We start from the raw sequence: 9,108 nt of genomic DNA on the forward strand, positions 1-9,108 counted from the left end.
CCTGTCCGTCTGTCTGTCCTCAGCATAAGTCCAGTCCTATTACTACCAGGTTCTTAAAATCACAGGAAGTATTCTTGGGACACAGACCTTGGACAAGTTCAAAGATGACTAACCTGGACCTATTTTAAGAGGTCAAAAGGTCACATTTTGTTTCCTATTTTTATGATCATACGGCCAAGGGTATTTCAGCAATCCATTATATTTTATTTTATGGCAAGACAGTGAAGCTACAACTAACGATTTTTGCTATATTTCTACAGTAGATCAATTGCCCTGTACAATATTAGAAAACAGGGACTTCCGGAAATGGCGGCCGTGTAGAAAGATGCACTTTACTTCGCTCTGCTGCAACTTACAAAATTTGAGTTGATTATACCCCTGTTCACGCTCAATTTTTGCTCAAACGTTTTTCGGGATATGTCTAAACCAACCAAGACACCAGGAGGGAAGACTGAGGCTCCAAAGCAAATGAAGCTGTCTGACTACAATCTTCGCAGTGAAACTCCCAAAACTAGCAGCATGGCCACACTTGACGCTGGTAGGGGAGCCTCTGGACAAAGCTGACCAGATACTGGCCGCATTGAGTAGTATGCAAGCAGAGTTTTGTACGATGAAGACAGAATTCACTTCAATGAAAACCAATTTTACTACAAAACTCGATGATATGGCCGTGACACTACAAGACATAAAACAGGAGCTAAAGAATAGCGACGAGCGAGTATACGTGCAGAGGAACGCATATCCAGCACTGAGGATGAGGTGATTAGCCTACAAGCTAAAGTGTGCTTGCTTCTAGCTAAAAACAAAACGATAGAGGACAAACTTGTGGATTTAGAGTCGAGATCTCGCCTAAATAACTTAAGATTGGTCAATCTGAAGGAAGGGGCAGAAGGTTCAGACGCATGTGGATTTTTGGAGAAGTGGATAACCGAAGTGCTTGGTGAAAGACTGCAGGCACCTGTAGTTTTGGAGAGAGCGCACAGAATCGGACAGAGGAAGGACAATGCGTCAAGACCGAGAGGGATGATTATGAAGCTTCTCAACTATAAAGACAGACAAGAGATCCTACGGGCTACACGGGACAAGGACATATCCTACACAAACCAGAAAGTCCGCTTCTATTCGGACTTGGCCACGGGGATCCAGCTGCAGAGGAAAAAGTTTGACCCAGTGCGCAAGAAGCTGCGGAAGCTGGGTCTTCGACATGGAGTAGCGTATCCTGCAAAGCTCCTAGTGACTTACGAAGGTACAACCCAGGTATTTAAAACACCAGCAAAGGCTCAGGTATTTGTTAAAAAGTCCAGAATGCTATGAATCACGAAGATCACAAAGGTTCAGTTTAATAAATGGACATGGGCTACACGGACTTGAAATGTCTGAATATATAATGTTTAGCCTGGTAATTTTGTAACGCATGTCTGTTTACAATATAATGTTATATAAGTTTAGTGTATTTTTCATTTTAAGCAACTGTGATATGATGTGATTCTGAGAGCCTTTTGTGAACAGGGGTTGAAACTTAATTGCAGATTAGCAGCAGCAGCAAAATGCTTAGTTAGTAGGAGTGGTTTGACTTATCATCATAGGTGTGGATTGGTCCTTGGCATTAACGGGAGACAAAATGAGGGTGGGTGGGGTTCCTCTAAGATGGGGAAAGGGTGAGGGGTGTTTATGGGGCAATTTATGTTGTTCTTGTTGGATGTTGGTTCAATCATCCGTTTTGGTGGTGCATAATACAAATATTTGTCTCATGTTATTAAGCAATCTGAAAATTGTTTTAATGTACTTATGTCTCAGGGAGTAAATCTTAATTTTATTTCATGGAACTGCAGGGGATTACAGCACCTCCAGAAAGTCAACAAGTTATGAACAAATTGAAAGAGCTAGACTCCAAAATCGTGTTTCTGCAGGAAACTCATCTTGTTGATGATGATATTCTTAAGGTGAGGAGGAGGTGGAGGGGCAGTGTGTTTACGGCACCATTTACGTCTCAATCTAGGGCGGTGATGATATTACATTAGTCAGTCCCCTTAAAAATTAAAAATATTATCAAAGACAAAAGGGGAAGATATTTGATTGTTTAAGGCACACTTTTATCAGAAAATCTCAATTTAACTAATATTTATGGTCCTAATGTGGATGACAGTAATTTTTATAGTGATCTTTTTCTTACTCTTTCAACCTTTTAGGGCTCTCACATAACTGGAGCAGATTGGAACGTTGCATTATCCCCACATCTGGATCGGTCAACTGGTTTAGATCAATCACATAATAACTGTAGAATCATAATTCTTAGATTTATGAAAGAACTTAAGCTGGTAGATATATGGAGGGAAAGGAATTTGAATGCTAAAACATACTCTTGTTAATCTGGTACATTTAAAACTTACTCAAGAATAGACTTTTTAGGCAAACAGGAGATTTTCGAAATGTATGTTAAAGATTTAAAACTACTGGAGGATGATTCAAAGGACTAAAAAGAGACTGTAACCTTGGGATGTGTAAAGTTTTGTAAAATTGTTTTGTTAAAACACATTACTGTCAGTAAATGCAATAGACTGCATAGACTTGATATATGCACCATGTTTGCTGTTTGTTTTGTGATTGTTAAATTATGTACAAAATATTAATAAAAATATTTTGGCAAAAAAAAAAAGAAGAAAACAGAAAAAACCCAAGCACACACATCTGTGTGCCAAGTGCTGCCCACTGAACTCTACCACAGCAATCAGTTGGTTCAATGCCGGCTTATTACAACCCCAATTCCAAAGACGTTGGGACGTTGTGTGAAATGTAAATAAAAACAGAATACAATGATTTGCAAATCCTCTTCAACCTATACTCAATTGAATACACCACAAAGACAAGATATTTAATATTCAAACTTTATTGTTTTTGTGCAAATATTTGCTTATTTGGAAATGGATGCCTGCAGCATGTTTCAGAAAAGTTGGGACAGTGGTATGTTTACCACTGTGTTACATCACCTTTCCTTCTAACAACACTCAGTAAGTGTTTGGGAACTGAGGACACTAACTGTGAGTGTCATGACTGGATATAAAAGGAGCATCCACAAAAGGCTCAGCTGTTCACAAGCAAAGATGGGGTGAGGATCACCACCTTGTGAACAACTGCTTGAAAAAATAGTCCAACAGTTTAAGAACAATGTTTCTCAATGTTCAATTGCAAGAAATTTATTGATTCCATCATCTACAGTCCATAATATAATCAGAAGATTCAGAGAATCTGGAGAACTTTCTACACGTAAGCGGCAAGGCCGAAAACCAACATTGAATGCCCATGACCTTCGATCCCTCAGGCGGCACTGCATTAAAAACCAACATCATTGTGTAAAGGATCTTACCGTGTGGGCTCAGGAACACCAGAAAACCACTGTCAGTTAACACAGTTCGTCGCTACATCTACAAGTGCAAGTTAAAACTCTACCATGTAAAGCGAAAGCCATACATCAACAACATCCAGAAACACTGCAGCCTTCTCTGGGCCCGAGCTCATTTGAAATGGACAGACGCAAAGTGGAAAAGTGTGCTGTGGTCTGATGAGTCCACATTTCAGATTATTTTTGGAAATTATGGACATCGTGTCCTCCGGTCAAAAGAGATTGTTACTGGTAACAATCCAGATTGTTACCAGTGCACAGTTCAAAAGCCAGCATCTGTGATGGTATGGGGGTGTGTTAGTGCCCATGGCATGGGCAACTTACACATCTGCGATGGCGCCATCAGTGTTGAAAGGTACATCCAGGTTTTGGAGCAACACATGCTGCCATCCAAGCAACGTCTTTTTCAGGGACATCCTTGCTTGTTTCAGCAAGACAATGGCAAGCCACATTCTGCATGTGTTACAACAGCGTGGCTTCGTAGTAAAAGAGTGCGGGTACTAGATTGGCCTGCCTGCAGTCCAGACCTGTCGCCCATTGAAAATGTGTGGCGCATTATGAAGCGCAAAATACAAGAATGGAGACCCCGGACTGTTGAACAACTGAAGTCGTACATCAAGTCAGAATGGGAAATATTCCACCTACAAAGCTTCACCAATTAGTGTCCTCAGTTCCCACACTTATTGAGTGTTGTTAGAAGGAAAAGTGATGTAACACAGTGGTAAACATACCACTGTCCCAGCTTTTTTGAAACATGTTGCAGGCATCCATTTCAAAATGAGCAAATATTTGCACAAAAACAATAAAGTTGATCAGTTTGAACATTAAATATCTTGTTTTTGTGGTGTATTCAATTGAATATAGGTTGAATAGGATTTGCAGATCATTGTATTCTGTTTTTATTTACATTTTACACAAAATCCAAACTTCATTGGAACTGGGGTTGTACTTTGGTAGATAAAATTATGAGATATTCACTGAATCACATCACCGGCACTTGAACCAATACTCTGCTCTGTAAAGTGGGCGGTCCTTAGACGACAGCCCGCCAACATTAATATTTTGACACCAAAACTATTACTTATTGTTGTCACATATATTGATGCAAGCAGATAGCTGTGCGATCACAATCTATAGTCGTTTATGGTCTATGGTGTTTCCAGAACAGTCCATTAGAATACAGAAAAGAAAAAACATACACTTACTCTGCAAGCTATAAGGCTAGCTATATATTTTGAAAAAACGTAAAACGAGATATTACACCATGTTTAAAATAACATTAATTTAACACTTACAGCAACTGCACTGACTGTGCTAAACTAGCTTGAGCAGCTGATATCAATAACAAATTAGAGATCTGTGATCAAACTTATGAAAAATAACACACACACATATCTCTGTGCCATTATACAGTGACAAAGTATGGAGTGGAAAGTAGAGAAGTTTGAATCTTCGACTGGACTGGGTTGCTTGATGCGAGGACCAGTCCAGTCGAAGATTCAAGCTTCTCTACTATGGAAACCACCTGGACAACTGAGAGCCTACACAGAAACATTTTGGGAAAGGTTTCTGCTCAGTGATCCAGTCAGGTTTCAGAAGCTAAGCAGAGTGGGCCCTAGTTAGTCCTTGGATGGTGGACCTCTTAGGAAGACCAGGGGTTGTCTGTTTCTCCAGGTGAAACTGGAGTTGTGTCCGGAAGGGCATCTGGTGTAAAACTTGTGCCAAATCCCAGTGCGGCTCTGCTGGAGCTGCTGCGGTGACACTAAACAAACAGGAGCACCCAAAAGAACAACAGCATTATCTTCCAAAAGGTTTCTCAATAATCCTCCAAATGGGACCTTATACCCAGTAAACACCATCCAGCACATCAGAGATAAAGCAATCAAGTCTTTAATGTGCATCTTTCAAATTTTCTACACTTTTTTTCATATAAGTGAAGCACAAGTCTGCCGAAAAGCATTTGTTGTTCGTAAAAAGCAACACAGTAAACCTGGAGGCAGCCAATTACAAAATGATGTACAGTAATTTAAAGTTTCACTGAATGCAGCATAAAACCAAGCAGAGAGACAGACAGAGAGACAGGCAGGGACACAGGCTGAGAGACAGGCAGGGACACAGGCAAGGACACAGACAGAGAGACAGGTAGGGACACAGACAGAGAACAGTAGGGACACAGGCTGAGAGACAGATAGAGAGACAGGCGGGGACACAGGCAAGGACACAGACAGAGAGACAGGTAGGGACACAGACAGAGAACAGTAGGGACACAGGCTGAGAGACAGGCAAAGACACAGGGAAGGACACAGACAGAGAGACCGGTAGGGACACAGGCTGCGAGACAGGCAGAGAGACAGGTAAGGACAGAGACCTTCTGAGGACAGGCTTCGCCATCAAAGACAGCTAAAGAACATAGTATTCTTAAGGACATATATTTGAGTTATGTGAGGCCGCACACTTCAAGAATGGCAGGAAAGAAGATGAAAAGCATCTTTTTCAATTTCAACTTTCTCCGGAGTTGTTTTACTGTGCTCAGCAGCGCCACCTGCAGGCTGCGCGGAGATCGCCGGAGCGGCTCACCTGTTGATGTGGACAGCAGCGAGTCGTCCAGTCGGGTCAGAGACGAGGTCTTCTTCTCAGCCATGCGCATCCGAACCTGCTCCCGAACCCTGCGGGCCTTCGCCACCGGGTCCAGAGCCGGGCCGTCCGAGGGCACCACATAGGCGGTCCGGGAGGAGTTGGGCTGCAGGGCGGACAGAAAGCAGCCCTCTGACACCGCAGCGCTCATAACGCAGAGCAGAGAAAAAGAAAAGAAGCAGAAAAAGTAAAATCAAACAAAACAGACGCGGCGAAGAAAAGCTGCTGCGGCGGTCAGCAGTGGCTCGCGCACAGACTGTAGGGGAGGTCAGCCCGTCTCTGGGCGGGGCCTGCAGGGAGCGCGAGCGGCGGGGTCCACCTGCCAAAAAACAAAAAAAAACAAAAAACAAAACATTACAGCGTCTACAAACCACAAGAAGACCGTTTCAAATTATTTTTTCTGTTCTGTCAGAAGAATTAAACCATATACAGTACTATGCAAATGTTTTAAGGCAAATTTAATGCATCATAGAAGGATTAAAAGTTATGAAAACCTAATACATATTCATAAATAAATGAAAAGTGTGATGAATTTCACCTTTAATGATAACCAATATGAAAATTGGATTCTATATATGTGTGATTTTTCAGTGTATAAGTCACAGGAACTCAAAATCTATTTCAAGAAGAACAAGACAAAGTATGAGTAATTGTGTTTTACAATCATTACCTCCGCCAAGGAGGTTATGTTTTCGGTCACGTTTGTTTGTCTGTCTGTCAGCAGGATAACTCAAAAGGTTTTGAAAGGATTTTGATTAAATTTTGTGGAGTGGTTGGAAATCAATCAATTTTTTTTATATAGCGCCAAATCACAACAAACAGTTGCCCCAAGGCACTTTATATTGTAAGGCAAGGCCATACAATAATTATGTAAAACCCCAACGGTCAAAACGACCCCCTGTGAGCAAGCACTTGGCTACAGTGGGAAGGAAAAACTCCCTTTTAACAGGAAGAAACCTCCAGCAGAACCAGGCTCAGGGAGGGGCAGTCTTCTGCTGGGACTGGTTGGGGCTGAGGGAGAGAACCAGGAAAAAGACATGCTGTGGAGGGGAGCAGAGATCGATCACTAATGATTAAATGCAGAGTGGTGCATACAGAGCAAAAAGAGAAAGAAACAGTGCATCATGGGAACCCCCCAGCAGTCTACGTCTATAGCAGCATAACTAAGGGATGGTTCAGGGTCACCTGATCCAGCCCTAACTATAAGCTTTAGCAAAAAGGAAAGTTTTAAGCCTAATCTTAAAAGTAGAGAGGGTGTCTGTCTCCCTGATCTGAATTGGGAGCTGGTTCCACAGGAGAGGAGCCTGAAAGCTGAAGGCTCTGCCTCCCATTCTACTCTTACAAACCCTAGGAACTACAAGTAAGCCTGCAGTCTGAGAGCGAAGCGCTCTATTGGGGTGATATGGTACTACGAGGTCCCTAAGATAAGATGGGACCTGATTATTCAAAACCTTATAAGTAAGAAGAAGAATTTTAAATTCTATTCTAGAATTAACAGGAAGCCAATGAAGAGAGGCCAATATGGGTGAGATATGCTCTCTCCTTCTAGTCCCCGTCAGTACTCTAGCTGCAGCATTTTGAATTAACTGAAGGCTTTTTAGGGAACTTTTAGGACAACCTGATAATAATGCAACAGACTCTTTTTCCAGGCTAAGTGAAGATCTTCTAAATTAGTGAGACGCCATTTCCTCTCCAACTTACGGGTTATCTGCTTTAAGCTACGAGTTTGTGAGTTATACCACGGAGTCAGGCACTTCTGATTTAAAGCTCTCTTTTTTAGAGGAGCTACAGCATCCAAAGTTGTCTTCAATGAGGATGTAAAACTATTGACGAGATACTCTATCTCACTTACAGAGTTTAGGTAGCTACTCTGCACTGTGTTGGTATATGGCATTAGAGAACATAAAGAAGGAATCATATCCTTAAACCTAGTTACAGCGCTTTCTGAAAGACTTCTAGTGTAATGAAACTTATTCCCCACTGCTGGGTAGTCCATCAGAGTAAATGTAAATGTTATTAAGAAATGATCAGACAGAAGGGAGTTTTCAGGGAATACTGTTAAGTCTTCTATTTCCATACCATAAGTCAGAACAAGATCTAAGATATGATTAAAGTGGTGGGTGGACTCATTTACTTTTTGAGCAAAGCCAATAGAGTCTAATAATAGATTAAATGCAGTGTTGAGGCTGTCATTCTCAGCATCTGTGTGGATGTTAAAATCGCCCACTATAATTATCTTATCTGAGCTAAGCACTAAGTCAGACAAAAGGTCTGAAAATTCACAGAGAAACTCACAGTAACGACCAGGTGGACGATAGATAATAACAAATAAAACTGGTTTTTGGGACTTCCAATTTGGATGGACAAGACTAAGAGTCAAGCTTTCAAATGAATTAAAGCTCTGTCTGGGTTTTTGATTAATTAATAAGCTGGAATGGAAGATTGCTGCTAATCCTCCGCCCCGGCCCGTGCTACGAGCATTCTGACAGTGTGACTCGGGGGTGTTGACTCATTTAAACTAACATATTCATCCTGCTGTAACCAGGTTTCTGTAAGGCAGAATAAATCAATATGTTGATCAATTATTATATAATTTACCAACAGGGACTTAGAAGAGAGAGACCTAATGTTTAATAGACCACATTTAACTGTTTTAGTCTGTGGTGCAGTTGAAGGTGCTATATTATTTTTTCTTTTTGAATTTTTATGCTTAAATATATTTTTGCTGGTTATTGGTAGTCTGGGAGCAGGCACCGTCTCTACAGGGATGGGGTAATGAGGGGATGGCAGGGGGAGAGAAGCTGCAGAGAGGTGTGTAAGACTACAATGACAAGAGGAACAAGTGATCAGCATGTCTATGGCATTTTCAATGTTAAAATTTAGCATTAAGCAGTTGCAGCTGTCATCACGTTCGGGTGCATTTGTTTTCAAATTGTAATATTTCTTAAATTTATTTTTGTTTATATATTAATAATCTAATGATTATTATATACAATTTTAGAGAAAGAGACAAAAAGAAATAGATCACTGTGCCAAGGAGGGAATCTCTTTAGGGTCAGTGACCCTATGGCCTT

General features: G+C 41.2%; 1 pseudogene; it reads right to left on the reverse strand.

The window, feature by feature from the left end:
- LOC117522933 overlaps nucleotides 1-6,267 on the reverse strand; it is a 247,761-nt pseudogene extending 241,494 nt beyond the window's left edge.
- Nucleotides 6,268-9,108: the final 2,841 nt, after the last annotated feature.

Source organism: Thalassophryne amazonica, chromosome 2 (assembly GCF_902500255.1).
Source record: "Thalassophryne amazonica chromosome 2, fThaAma1.1, whole genome shotgun sequence".
Lineage (NCBI taxonomy): Eukaryota > Metazoa > Chordata > Actinopteri > Batrachoidiformes > Batrachoididae > Thalassophryne > Thalassophryne amazonica.